The sequence below is a fragment of the Haliotis cracherodii genome, unplaced genomic scaffold (assembly GCF_022045235.1).
Source record: "Haliotis cracherodii isolate W230 unplaced genomic scaffold, xgHalCrac1.p SCAF_14, whole genome shotgun sequence".
NCBI classification, from domain to species: Eukaryota; Metazoa; Mollusca; class Gastropoda; order Lepetellida; family Haliotidae; genus Haliotis; species Haliotis cracherodii.
The window spans coordinates 4504569-4520191 of record NW_027266269.1 but is presented as its reverse complement, the minus strand read 5'-3'; the positions used below and the strand labels follow the sequence as shown (position 1 = coordinate 4520191).

Sequence of the window (15623 nt, the reverse complement as noted above, 5' to 3'; positions counted from 1 at the left end):
AAGAATGTTCATGATGTTCGTCATTTTCTTGGCCTTAGTAGTTACTACAGGAAATTTGTTCCCAATTTCTCAGGAATAGCGTCACCTCTCTATGACACTCTCAGGAAAGGTGTTAAATTTTCTTGGACAGACAAATGTAAACAAGCTTTCTCTGTCTTAAAACAAAAACTGACAACATCCCCAATCCTTTCCTATCCAGACCCTACAAAACCTTTCATTCTGACAACAGATGCTTCCAACACATCTCTTGGTTACATTTTAGGGCAACATGGTTCAGATGGTAAGGAACAAGTAATCTGTTATGGGGGTAGATCACTTCACTCATCAGAAAAGAATTGGGAGGTAACTTGAATGTTTGGCAGTAGTAGAAGGGATAAAGACATTTAGAGTTTGGGTGGGAACAAATTCAAAATTTACACTGATCACAAGGCTCTTACTTGGCTCAAAAACATCAAAGAAGAAACAGGTCGCCTTAGATGATGGTCAATTATGCTGCAAGATTATGATTATGAAATAGTACACAGGCCAGGGAAGTCAAACACAAATGCAGATGCTTTATCATGTACTAAATACCCTGAGCCTAAGACTGTGCCTATCACAGAGTGAGTGAGTGAGTTAATATTTAACGTCACATCGACAGTATTTCAGCCATATCGTGACGAGAACTGACATAAAATACAAATATTTGAATGGATTAAATATCTGTCATCGAAGGACAGTAAAAATAACTAGAGTATCACAGTTTTGATTTTAAAACTAGTTGAGAAATTAAAAAGAATACATTTTCAATCAACAATACAATATAAAAATGGGCTATAGATCACCAGCAACCAAAGTTAGGCCACCTTACTGGGGACCGTGGGGACTTACAATACTTTTGCTACCTGCACGACTCCCCAGCAGGATTTACACCATACCATCCGCCAGTTCTCAAAGTTACTACAGCCTCTACATCCTGCCAGACTTTGATCTCTTGGGTAAAAGATGACCAGTTTACCATCAACGATGCACAGACATCTCAATCTATGAAATCTACTTCAGCTTCCCAGACAGACCATCTACCATCAGCACCTCAGATTCTGCAAACTCAGAAAACGGTAACTCCATCAGAACCCAGCCATGTGAAAATCACCAAAAACATTCAGGGCGAAGCCCATCTGGCTAAAACAGAAAAAAAAGAAGTTAAAAAAGATGAGGGCTCTCCAGCACTTGGAATTGCCTTCTCTTGCTGACACCACAGTAGAGGTTCATAATCCATTTGAGCCTCTAGCGATGGAGGTCAGTCCCTCACTCCCGGTTCGTGGGAGTGGACCTCCCTCTCACTCAAGAACTCCAGTTGAGCCTCCATGAATGGCTCCAATACTCTTATTCAGTGGAATTGCAGGGGACTAAAGAATAATTTTAATGATTTACAGTTATTGATACAGGATTTTAAACCATCAGCATTTTGTTTACAAGAAACGTATTTTAAAGATAATGATCAAATCAATTTGAGGCAATATGATGCATATAACTTCTTTTCTCCTCCAGGACCTAGGGCTACTGGAGGATCGTCAGTGTTGGTGAGGCAGGGTGTCATACATAGCCCTGTTCCACTTAATACTCCACTTCAAGCTGTTGCAGTCTGTTTAAGCCTCAACATTGTTTTCACATTGTGTTCGCTTTATGTACCTCCATCTTCTACTCTTCACCAAACTGATCTTCAGGCACTCTATGACCAGCTCCCCAAGCCCTGTATCATTATGGGCGATTTGAATGGGCATAATCCACTTTGGGGTAGTGCTGACACGAACAGTAAAGGTAAGATATTTGAAGATTTCATTTCGAACAACGATTTATGCATCTTTAATGATAACTCTAAAACTTATTTACATCCTGGAACAGGCACATATTCTTCTCTTGATTTATCACTTACCAACTCCGATCTGTTGAATGAATTCGAATGGTCAGTCCACGACGACCTTTGTGGAAGTGACCATTTCCCGACTATTCTACAAACAAAAATTCCAACTGACGTTCCTCCATCATCACGATGGAACTTCACAAAGGCTAACTGGCCTTTGTTCCAATTACTGTGTACGAGCAAATTACATCCTGGCCTTTTTGTTGATGTTCCTGGTTCTATTACGGTGTTCACTGATGAACTGTACAAAATAGCTGATGATTGTATTCCAAAGTCCTCTGCAAATCCACACATCCGTAAACCATGGTTTAACAATGACTGCAGGCAAGCTAGGAAGGCACGGAAAAAGGCTGAGCGTTATTTCCGTCGCCATCCGATGGTCCATAATTTGAATCAATTTAAAATTTCAAATGCTAAAGCCAGGCGTACTTTTAAACATAATAAACGCCAATCTTGGCGTGATTATGTTTCAAAAATAAATTCACGAACGCCCATGTCTAAGGTATGGAATATGATATAGAAAATTAAAGGTAAGGGTTCCAAATCTAGCGTCCACCACCTTAAGAATGGGGATGACCTATTAACTAACAAATCGGATATTGCAAATAAACTTGGTGCAACGTTAGCAAAACATTCTTCCTCCTCAAACTATGTACCTAAATTCCAAATATACCAAAAACAGCAGGAAAAGAAAACTATTAATTTTAAATCAGATAATGGGGAAGATTATAATGAAGTATTTTCAATCCATGAGCTTCATACTGCTCTTGATCAGGCTCACGATACTGCTACAGGAGCTGATGGTATACACTATCAACTCCTGAAGCATTTACCAGAACTGTGTCTAGAAACTCTTCTGTTAATTTTTGATGATATCTGGACTTCAAGTGAGTTTCCTTCTTCCTGGCGTGATGCCATAGTTGTACCCATACCAAAACCTGGACGAGATCATACTGATCCATCAACTTATAGACCCATTTCACTGACCAGCTGCGTTTGCAAAACCATGGAACGTATGGTCAACAATAGATTAACATGGTACTTGGAATCTAATAATTTACTTACAAATATTCAGTGTGGTTTTAGAAAGAATCGAAGTACTGTTGACCATTTAGTTCGGTTAGAGTCATTTGTAAAAAATGCAATAATTAATAACCAGCATGCAGTGTCTATCTTTTTCGACTTGGAAAAGGCGTATGACACTACCTGGAAACACAGGATTTTAAAAGATTTACATGATTTTGGATTGAGAGGCCTTTGCCTCAATTCATATCCAGATTTTTAACTGACAGACAATTTCAAGTCCGTGTGGGCTCAACCCTGTCTGATCATTATCATCAGGATCAGGGTGTCCCACAGGGCAGTATTTTGTCTGTTACACTATTTAGTATTAAGATAAATAGTCTCTCTAAGGTTTTAAATGACTCCATTGATGGATCTTTATTCGTGGATGATTTTAACATATCATGTCGTGGTAAAAACATGCATACTATCGAAAGACAATTACAATTATGTCTAAATAAGATAAATAAATGGTGTTTAGAAAATGGTTTTAAATTTTCAAAATCCAAAACAAATTGTATCCACTTTTGTAGGAAATACAAACCCCATAAAGACCCTGATTTAATTTTAGATAGCCTCTTTTACTACTTTAATCAGAGTGCTAAGTTCTTGGGTCTTAGTTTTGACCACCATTTAACGTTTTTACCTCACATAAAATATTTGAAAAATAAATGCCTGAAGGCCCTTGATCTCCTAAAAGTTGTTTCAAATTCCAAGTGGGGAGGGGATCAGAAAACCCTCCTTCAACTGTACAGAGCACTTATTCGCTCTAAACTTGATTATGGCTCCATCATCTATGATGGAGCCTGCAAAAGTAATCTTAAACTTTTGGACTCTATCCACCATCAAGGTCTGAGACTCTGTCTTGGATCTTTCCGAACTTCTCCTATTGACAGTCTGTACGTTGAGGCTGATGAACCATCCCTCAAACAACGCCGAATTAAATTATCCTTACAATATGTCACTAAATTACGCTCTAATAACTCGAATCCTGCATATGACTGTGTTTTTAACCCCCTTTATGCAAATCTCTATAATAAAAAATCATCGGTTCTCCCCCCACTTGGAATAAGACTTCAATCTGATATTTCTGCCGCTAAAATTAATCTTGATGCAATAGCCCCCACGCAGCTTTTGTCTTCTCCACCTTGGCAGTTAGTAAAGCCAGAGGTGGATCTGTCATTAACTAAATTAAAGAAATCGGAAACAAATCCACTTATTTATCAAAAAAAATATAATGAATTAAGAAACACATATAATACTTACAAATCTATATTTACTGATGGATCCAAGGATAGTGGCGCTGTTGCTAGCGCCACTGTCATTGGATCCAGGACTATCTCCTCCAGATTACCCGATACTAGTTCTATTTTCACAGCTGAGGCCAATGCCATTTTAACAGCTTTACAGTATTTCAGTAAACAGTCAAAATATCAGAAGTTTATCCTATTTTCTGATTCTCTTTCTTTCTTGCAGGCTATCCATAACATCTCATGTCAACATCCACTTTTAATCAAAATTATTGAATTATTTAATGAACTTGCTACTGGCCAATACGACATCGTCTTTTGTTGGTTGCCCAGTCATGTGGGCATCAAAGGCAACTCAATGGCTGCTGCTGCTGCAAAAGCAGCACTCAACAAATCTGTGACACCACTTCTTATCCCATACACTGATTTTAAACCTGTAATCAGATGTTATATTTGTGATCTGATGCAAAAGAAGTGGGACTCCCAAGTAGGTATCAATAAATTACATGAAATTAAACCAAATATTGGTTACACCTACTTGGGCTGTCAGTCCAGATTTGAAGAGGTCATTATGCGACGATGTCGTATTGGCCATAGCAGGTATACACACGAATATCTTTTAAAAGGTGAGGATCCTCCATTTTGTATCCCTTGTGATGAGAGAATCACCGTCAAGCATGTCCTGCTTGATTGTATTGATTTTTCCATCACAAGGGATAAATATTATAGTGTCAAAACAGTCAAGGACCTTTTTAGTCAAGTTAATTCTCATTTAGTATTGCACTTTTTAAAGGAAATTGATTTAATACATAAATTTTGATGTACATAATATGTTTTTATATATTGGTAGTGCTAATATATAACTTAGATTGTTAGTGGCTGTACCCTCGAGGGGGGTTGAAGTAGCGTAAAATTATTGTCCCCCTAAGAGGGTATGTAAGTCCCACATCATTCAATGTATTGTTATGCATACCAGAATTTTAAAACGTAGTATTTTTGTCATTTTAATCTAAGGCTTAACTGGTAAACTATCGCCAGTGACTGAAGGAATGTTATAAATCCAGCCAGGGTCCATGCAGGAAGCAAAGGCACTGTAAGTCCCCATGGTCCCTGGTATGGTGTTCTCCCTTTAGTTACTGACGATCTCTAGCCCATTTTTATATTGTGTTGTTCCTTAATACTTAATGCTTTTAAATGTTCCGCAACTAGTTTTAAATCTTATCTGTGATATTCTAGTTCTCATACTGTCCTTCGATGACAGATTTTTATAAAGTTTAAATATATGTATATTTTATGTCTAATTTCTCGTCACGATATGGCTGAAATATTGCCGATGTGACGTAAAGCATTACCTCACTCACTCACTTTTGCAGCAGCAGCAGCAGCCATTGTGTTACCAACGATTCCAACATGGCTGGGTAACCAACAGAAAGCGATGTCGTATTGGCCAGTAGCTAGATCATTGTATAATTCGACAATTTCGCGTAAAAGTGGATGTGTACTGGACATATTGTGAATAGCCTGAAGACATGAAAGAGAGTCTGAAAATATTATGAACTTCTTATGCTTAGATTGATTTTGAATGTATTTAAGAGCTGTTAAGATGGCGTGTGATTCTGCCGTGAAAATTGAACTGTCATGTGGCAACCTGAACGAGAGTGTTCTGGATCCAATGATAGTAGTGCTGGCAACCGCGTCACCATCCTTGGATCCATCTGTAAACATAGATTTGTATGTATCATAGTTATTTCTCAGTTGATGGTATTCTTGTTGATAAATTAGTGGATTAGTTTGTGATTTCTTTAGCTTTGTTAGTGTCATGTCTACCTCTGGCTTTATCAGTTGCCAAGGAGGTGAAGACAAAAGGTGGTAAGGAGAAGAAATATTTTCAAGGTGTAAATTCCCATCAGAAATTGCAGTTTTCAATCTTATTCCAAGAGGGGGAATAAGAGAAAATTTCTTTTGGTAGAGGTCCTCTTATAGGGGATGAAAAACGCAATCATATGCAGGGTTTGACTGATTTGAAGATAATTTGGTAATATACTGTAAAGATAATTTTCGACGTCTGAGTTTTAGTGATGGTTCATCAGCCTCTACATATAAACTGTTAATGGGAGAAGTTCTGAAGGATCCAAGGCAGAGCCGTAGTCCTTGGTGATGTATAGAATCCAGAATTTTAAGATTACTTTTGCATGCACCCCCATAAACGATGGAGCCATAATCCAGTTTTGAGTGAGTGAGTGAGTTAAAATTTTAAGTCACATCGGCAATATTTCAGCCATATCGTGACTATCAAAAGTTAAATATAATACATATAATGAAACGTATGTAAAAACCTGCCAACGAGGGACATTAAAACAACTAGACGTATCACAGCAATAAAATTTAAAACTAGTATGTGATAATAAAATCATAAGCACTATACATATACATTACATTTTAAAAACAGGCTATAGATCGCCAGCAACTGAAGGTAGATCACCATACTAGGGACCATGGGGACCCTAGCAGGATTTACATCATCCCTTCAGTCGTTGGCGATTATACATAATTTTAGCCACAATTAAAATGACAGAAATTCTACGTTTAAAAGCGTAGTAAATGGAAATATTCTGTGAATGACAGGGACTTACGATACCCTCTCAGGGGGACAATAATTTTACAGTACTTTAACCCCCTTCAAGGATACTGCCACTAACAATCTCAGATATAAATTCATTCTACTAATTTTTAAAAAGTTATCATACACAAAACAGATTAACAGAATTTATGATACAGTTCAATTTCTTTTAAAAAACCAATAACTAAATCCAGTTTTGAACGAATGAGAGATCTATATAGTTGGAGGAGGGTCTTCTGATCACCTCCCCACTTTGAATTGGAAACGACTTTTAACAAATCGAGTGCCTTCAGGCATTTAGCTTTAAGGTATTTGATATGGGGTTTAAATGTCAAATGGCTATCAAAAATAAGTCCTAGGAATTTGGCTTCCTTTACAATTTTGATAGGCGCCATCCAAATACAGTACAGGGTCTTGATGTGATTTATATTTGCGACAAAAATGTATACAATTTGTCTTGGCTTTAGAAAATTTACCCATTTTCAAGTGACCATTTTTTAATTTTATTAAGACATAACTGTAATTGTCTTTCAATTGAATGCATATTTTTACCACGACAAGACATGTTAAAATCATCCACACAAAGCGACCCATCTATGGAATCATTTAAGACCTTAGACAGGCTGTTTATCTTAATACTAAAAAGTGTAACAGACAAGATACTGCCTTGTGAGACACCCTGATCCTGATTATAATGATCAGACAGGGTTGAGCCCACGCGGACTTGAAATTGTCTGTCAGTTAAAAATTTGGATATAAATTGAGGCAAACGGCCTCGCAATCCATAATCATGCAAGTCCTTTAAAATACCATGTTTCCATGTAGTGTCGTAAGCTTTTTCGAGATCGAAAAAGATAGACACTGCATGTTGATTGTTTATAATTGCATTTTTAACAAATGACTCTAATCTAACTAAATGGTCAACAGTACTCCGGTTTTACGAAAACCACACTGAATATTTGTGATTAAATTATTGGATTCCAAGTATGTCAATCTACTGTTGACCATGCGTTCCATGGTTTTGCAAACGCAGCTGGTCAGTGAAATGGGTCGGTAGTTTGAGGGATCGGTATGATCACGTCCAGGTTTTGGTATGGGAACAACGATGGCATCACGCCATGATGAAGGAAATGTACCAGAGGTCCAAATGTCATCAAATATATTTAACAAGGTTACTAAACAAGGTTCTGGTAAATGTATATTATCAGCTCCTGAAGCAGTATCGTGAGCCTGCCCAAGGGCAGTATGGAGTTCATGAAGAGAAAATACTTCATTATAATCTTCCCCATTATCTGAATTAAAATTAATAGTTTTCTTTTCCTGCTGTTTTTTGTACTTCTGGAATTGAGGAACATAGTTAGACGAGGAAGAATGTTTAGCTAAAGTTTCACCAAGTATTTTAGCAATATCGGACTTATCAGTTAACAATTCATTCCCGTTTTCCCGATACCAGATTTAGATCCCTTACCTTTAATTTTTTTTATCATGATCATGTTCCATACCTTCGATAGCGGCGTACGTGAATTTAGTTTCGAAACGTAAGCTTGCCAAGACATGCGTTTATTTTGTTGAAACGTACGCCGTGCCTTGGCATTTATGATTTTGAATTTATTTAAATTATGAACCATAGGATGACGACGGAAATAATTCTCAGCCTTTTACCGTGCCTTCCTAGCTTGTTTGCAAGTATCATTGAACAATGGTTTACGTATGTGTGGATTTGCAGAGGATTTTTGAATACATTCATCAGCTATATTATGGAGTGCATCAGAGAAACATTTGATTGGATCAGGAACATCAAGAAACAGTTCAGGTGTAAGTCGGTTTGCACAAAGATTTTCATACAAAGGCCAAGAGCCTTATTGAAATTCCATCTTGATGATGAAGAAACGTCAAATGGGGTCACAGACTTGAGAATGGTAGGGAAATGGTCACTTCCACAGAGGTCGTTGTGGACTGACCACTCAAACTCATCAAGCAAATCTGAATCTGAAATTGACAAATCAATGGACGAGTGTGTCCCAGTACCAGGATGAATATATGTTTTTGAATTATCGTTGAAAATACATAAATCATTATTTAACGTAAAATCTTCCAGCAACTTTCCTCTCGTGTTGGTATGTGCACTTCCCCATAAGGGATTATGCTCATTTAAATCACCCATTATGATGCAGGGCTTTGGTAGTTGGTCATAAAGGGCTTGGAGATAAGTTTGCTGAAGGGAATATGACGGAGGAATATAGAGCGAGCACAAAGTGAGTACGATGTGCAGAGTCACACGAACTGCAACAGGCTGAAGAGCGGTATTAAGGAGAATTGGGCTGTGAAGAACACCCTGCTTTACTAATACTGAAGAACCTCCAGTGGCCTTAGCCCCTGGGGGAAAAAAGAAATGGTAGGAAGTATAGCCTCTTATGTCAATTTGATCTGTAGTTTTCAAGTATGTTTCCTGAAGACATAATGCTGATGGTTGAAAATCTTGTTGTAGTAATCGGATATCATTATAGTTATGCCATAGTCCCCTGCAATTCCATTGAAGGATATGACTTGAGCAGCTCATGGCGGCTCATGGCGGCTCATGGCGGCTCAACCGGGAATCGTGAGCGGGAGGAGTGTCCACTCCCATGGACTGGCTGTGTGGGAGTGACATCCATCTCCAGAGGTGCATAGGGGTTATGAACCTCAACAGATGATGTAATAGAAGGCATCTCCATGTGTTAGAGGGCCCTGGTTTTTCGAAGTTTCTTTTTTTCGCTGTTAGTTAAGTGGGCTTTGCCCACTGGTTGGCTGTCGGGTACTAATTCTGGTTCCGTCTGAGATAAGGCTGTGGCAATCAGTGGATCACTATTGGACCTATGATGTAAAGTATCAAGGATAACCTGGTCATCCTTGATCCACGAGATGTCTGTTTGACAAGAAATAGATTTTGTAGAAGGTTTAGCAACTGGAGTTGGGGAGGAAATTGCTGCTGAGTATGTTTTTACAGGAGCTGGGAGTGAGTGAGTTAAATTTTACATCGCATCGGCAATATTGCAGCCATATCGCGATGAGAACAAGATAATAATTTCGATATTCCTGTCAACAAAGGACAGTAAAACGGTAGGGTAAATATCACAATTAAACAATAAAACAAACCATATCAAATTTAAAACATCAGTAAATACATAGAATAATAATAGCAATTAAAAATAGGCTATAAACCACCAGCAACCAAAGTTAGACCACCTCAATGAGGATCATGGGGACTTACATTACCTTTGCTTCCTGCATGAATCCCCAGCAGGATTTATGTCATCACTTTGGACACCAGTGGCTGACCATATGCTAGCCAATAGTAAAAAGTCACAACTGAAGCTGGAGCTGCAGATTGTACTAATTTCTTTGCTTCTAGGTAGGTGACATTGTTTGTATGTTTTATTTTCAAAATTTTGGACTCAAAATCAAAAGTTGGACAGGATTTGGAGGAAGCCATATGCTCACCGCCACAGTTGGAGTACTTCATGTCACTAGAGCAGTCTGATGTGTCATGAGCTCCACTACAACGGCAGCACACGACTGCCTTGCCACGACAGAATTTGGCACCATGACCAAACTTTTGACATTTGAAACATTGAAGTGGATGAGGTACATAAACCTCCACTCCAATGTGAAAGTATCCAGCTTTTATTGAGTTAGGGATTCTTCATCATCTGACGAAGTTGACTCTACATGTCGACGTTTGTTTGTTTTGCTAGAACCAGAAGTGTTTCTGAGAGACATGGTGAGATAATATGGTTCAGCACCACAGCTTCCCACCCGCCACCGAGTGTCAATGAAGACGATGTGGCAGTGGAAGCCAGCCTGCAACACCAGGGATACAGCGGTGTTATACTCTAGTAAATATCGACTTGAATAGCTATGAGATCCAAAAGAAGAAGTGTCAGGCTGGTTCTGCCCATAACATTGTTCCCAAGAAACACAGAATTCAGAGGTCTCTATCACCAGATTGGCCCATGAGCCACCGCCTTCCGGCATAGGACTCTAGGCAAGTTAGGATATCAATACGTAGTTTATTCCAAGTCCAAAATATAACATTCTTGAAAATCCAGGATGTGCAGAAATAATTCTATGCACAGGGCTTGGCATGACCAGCCGATTGATAGAACTGGGCCCATTCTACCACCCGTCTAGGCGAAGTAAGGGTTGAAGTGGTGTGTTGGGCAAAAGTAACACTGTTCCTGGCTCCAGTGCCCTCAACCACCAGAATCCCGTCCTCCGCCGACACAGGGGCGCAACCCACGGCAAACAGGTTGCCCAATTTGGTCGCCTTCTACGACCAGCAATGGGGGTGCTGTGGAAATATTCTGCCCCGGTTCCACACGGGGGAAGAGCTATTAGCGCTACCCAGCACTCACCACGAGGAGGTTGCTCTTCACGAATGCCGCCTATTACAGATGACATACCATCACCCTCTAAAAGAACATATGCTCAAGTAGCCTCATGCACTGCCACCACAAAAGACAAATCAGTTTTAGTTGTGTCATCCTCTCCCTTTGTACCCCCTTCCTCCCCTGATGTGGCTAACAATAAGTCACCGACATCAACACACTTCTCCACTTCTACTGTCCCACCCTCAACCGTCCAACCAGATTCTGACCAAGATCCAGACGCTCGTGTTCCACTAGCCGTTGATCTCTATTACGCAAACAACCCATCACCATTGGGCCCATCTGTCATTGTTGCAGCAGTCGACATAGATGATGATCAGTTTCTGACGCAACAGAGAAATTCCCCTGACCTCAGGCCAATTATTGACTACATTTCCAAAGATGAAATCCCTACAACGTACAATGATGCCCAAATCAAAGGTCTTGTAGGACGCTCACAGGAGTATGAAGTCAGGGATGGTATTCTCTATCATGTCTATCAAGCAAAACATAGACGTGCCAAAGCCCATAGGCCTCCCCAAATTACCCAGCTTGTTGTCCCCTTATCAAACGCAAGGATGTCCTATTCGCTTACCATGACTCCAAAGTAGGCGGTTGTCATCTTGGAAGGGATTCCACGTTTCAAGCTCTCCTGTCAAAATACCACTGGCCTGGTATGTATCAAGACATAGAAAATTACAATAGGTCATGTGAGGTATGTCAGAAAATCAAACCCAAGTTCCATAGTAAACATGCTCCTATGGTCCCAATGCCCATAGAGGATACATTTTCTTGCCTTCAAATTGATATCCTTGGTCCCCTCCAAGAAACTAAAGATGGTTACAAATATGTCCTGCTGGTAGTTGACTCTTTTACGCGTTGGACTGAAGGCTTTGCTATGAAGACTCAGGATGCCACTGAGGTAGCCAAAATTCTGTTCAACCAGGTCATTACTCGCTATGGGACTCCCAAAACCCTTCTTTCTGATAGAGGTCGGCAGTTCACTTCGAAACTTGTCAATGCTCTGTGTGAATTGTTGGACATCAAGCACCATCTGACGTCATCATATCATCCTGAACCCAATGGCATGTGTGAAAGACGTAATAGGGCCATTGAGCAAGCACTCAGAGCTTATTGTGACTCTGAACAGTCCAATTGGGCAGACCTAATCCCATCTGTCATGATGTCAATGCGCAGTGCACCATGTGCCTCCACTGGCTACACTCCCGATGCATCTCCCTATTGATGTTGCTCTTCTTCCCAAGCCCTCTCTAGGCAAAACGGCGTAACGCCATCTTCAGACCCTTCTTGACAATCTCAAGGTAGCCAAAACCATTGCTAAGGCCAACATGAAGATTTCTCAAGAAATCAACAAAGAGCGCACTATCTCAAAGCTAAATATCCCCAATACTCAGTAGGTGATCTAGTCCTGATGAAAAATTCCCATGTTCTCCCTGGTAGGTCCCCGAAACTGTCAGTTAAATGGGTTGGTCCCAATCATACCTTCAAGCTACAACATGTTCGAACGAACAAGACGCACAAGGCACTTATCCATGCCAATCGCCTCAAGCCCCACAATGTTCGCACTCCCAACGACCGTCTTCCAGATCACACTCCCAACCATGGTTGTCATCCTCCTCGTCTGTGCTTCTGCTGAAACGGACACACATGCTCCTCGTCCCAGCACGTCTGCTGATGCTGACACATCCTCAGACACACAGGTGGTTCTTCAAGAGCCACACATCAGTGATACAGGCTCTGCACCACCCATTGCTCACCAACAGGATGTCAAATCTCAAGATAATCAAACGTATCCTGTTGACAAATTTATCAGATGTAAAATGGTAAAGGGTACCAAACAGTACCAAATCAAGTGGTTAGGCTCCTCAGAAACGACCTGGGAGCCCACCTCCAATCTTGATCCATCCCTGATCAAGCACTTCCATAGGTCCAGAACAATGTCTGGTAAGAAGCACAAACACGGACATAAGTACTTCCAATGATTCATTTGCATAGGTTTTATCAAGCTACCCCCTATCTTTTGTGACGTGAATTGCATGACCATAAGATATGAGTGACCACCCCTTAGCAGTTACCAAGTGTTCTGTGTCCCATAGTGCTAGGTTGTTTAGGTGTTGGTGGCCACAACATTCTTCTCAACCAGGTCAACTCTTCTAATGGCTCCTTTTCATTTCATCAAAGGTTCATCCTGGAGCTTGATTATCCTGTGGCTTATGGCTCTGTTTGCCTGCCCTACCCTCGGCACCAGCCCTGTTCAGAGACTCAACTATGGAATAGTTTTAAAGCCAACCACGCAAGTCCATTTTGCAACTGAATACTTGGTCCATACCTACGAGGTCAAGCTTCCCCATGAGTGGATGCCACCAAGGCAATGGAACTTGTGCTATACTGCACCAAATCCAAATGCACCTTAACGTCATCAAAACCAGGTGTGTTTCACTGCTAAATGAAACTAGGCACCAAATCATTAAACTCATCCCTGAATCTAAGGTCCCCTCATCAAGTCTCTCCAAACGAGCAGTTCTAAGTTTTGTAGGGTCCCTTTCCAAAAGATTGTTTGGTACAGCCACCATTGACGACGTCAACCTGCTTGCCAAACATATTAATGCCCTTACAAAACATGACATAAACCTATCCAATGTCCTCACACAACATTCTTCCCATCTCTCTTCATTTATGAAATTGGAAGACAATAGATGCGCTAAAAGGTGTTAAGGCCAATCATGATGCCCTTACGTTCACAGCCACTGCGATCCAGAATAATGCTAGAAATATTCAAGCTACTTTTGCTTCCCTCACTTCAATTTTGATAGACCAAATTCAAAATTCAAATACTGTGGAGCATCAACTTCAAGAGCTTAAATTAGGCATTTTAGACTTGGCTAAAAATAAATTATCCCTCTGCTAATTGCCCCACAAATTCTGGAACAAACTATTCATCATATTGCCTCAATTTTATCTAACAAGTATCCAAACTTTCGATTGCTCCAAACCAACCCGACATATTACTATTCTCAAGCAAAATTCATCTTTGCCAGTACGAGTGAGTGAGTTATGATTTTACATCGCATCGGCAATATTGCAGCCATATCGCGATTTGCCAGTACGAAGGCCCATATCTATGTATCTGTTAAATTTCCCTTATCATCTTTGCCTAAACCTTTTCAAATGTTTAACGTTATTTCTCTCCCAGTGCCTGTGAACATTACATCATCCCACTCCACTCAACTCCTTGATATTCCTCCTTACTTTGCCCTGTCCTTGGATTCTCGACATTTCCTCAGTATGGACAGTTCTACCTTAGCACCCTGCTCTGGTGATGAATTCGTCCTACACTGTCCTATCAGAATAGCTCTCCAATCCTCCCCAAACCATCATGTAGCCTTGCACTCTTTCAAAATAGTAAGAGTCTGATCAAATCTCTTTGTGATTTTCGATATGTCACCAAACCTCAGCCACCTCAGCATATATATGTCAATTGATACCTCAAATGTTCTCGTATATAGAATACCCTTCCTTACTCTCACCTGTCCTGGTACTCATCGTATGATTCCTGGTTGTAACTTCTGTCTTATTGCTACTCCATGTTATTGTTCTCTATCCACTGAAGATGTGTATTACCCTGCATCCTTTGGTTCTTGTCGCACTTCACAACACCAGATCTCACACCTTCACCCTGTCAACCTTGCTCTTCTTCAACACTTCTTCGAGGATTCTCCCTTCTCTAGTATTGCTGGTGATACAACTTTCAGAAAAGCAGTTAACTTCACCATTCCAAAAATTGATATATTTTCTCATGAAATTTCCAATGTTTTGGCCAATGATCAAAAGTCCCATCTCAGTCTTAAACGTGTTGCTGAAAGGGCAAGAAAAGATCAAACCATATTTCAGTCTATCTCGAAACCATTGCTTGATGGTCAAATCACTTTACCAAGTTCTTGGCCTGAAACAAATGCAATTATAGCCATCACCGCTTCGGCTATGTCAGTTCTTTCAATTATTTTAGTTGTTTGGATGTTTTTCAAAGTTTGTGCACTCTCTGCTGCACTATTGCTGGTTACTCGTGTGGCGCCAGTTAAAGCAGTACAGCCGCCAGTACTAAATTATAATTCACAAACCACTTCTAGTCCCAGCTTCGTTGTGAGTGAGTGAGTGAGTGAGTTAAAAGTTTAACGTCACATCGGCAATATTTCAGCCATATCGTGACGAAACAAAATTTGACATTAACAATATATTTCAAACTGTATAAAATTCTGCCGACGAAGGGCAGTATAATAACTAGAATATCACAGATTTTCATAAAACTAGTGAGAGAGCATGTTAAAATATATTAACAGTTGACAATACAACATAAAAACAGG

The 15623-nt window shown here is 40.0% G+C and overlaps 1 pseudogene; it reads left to right on the top strand.

Moving 5' to 3' along the window:
* Positions 1-13611: 13611 nt before the first annotated feature.
* On the top strand, positions 13612-15414 carry LOC139461358 (uncharacterized; annotated as a pseudogene).
* The last annotated feature ends 209 nt before the right edge of the window (positions 15415-15623 follow it).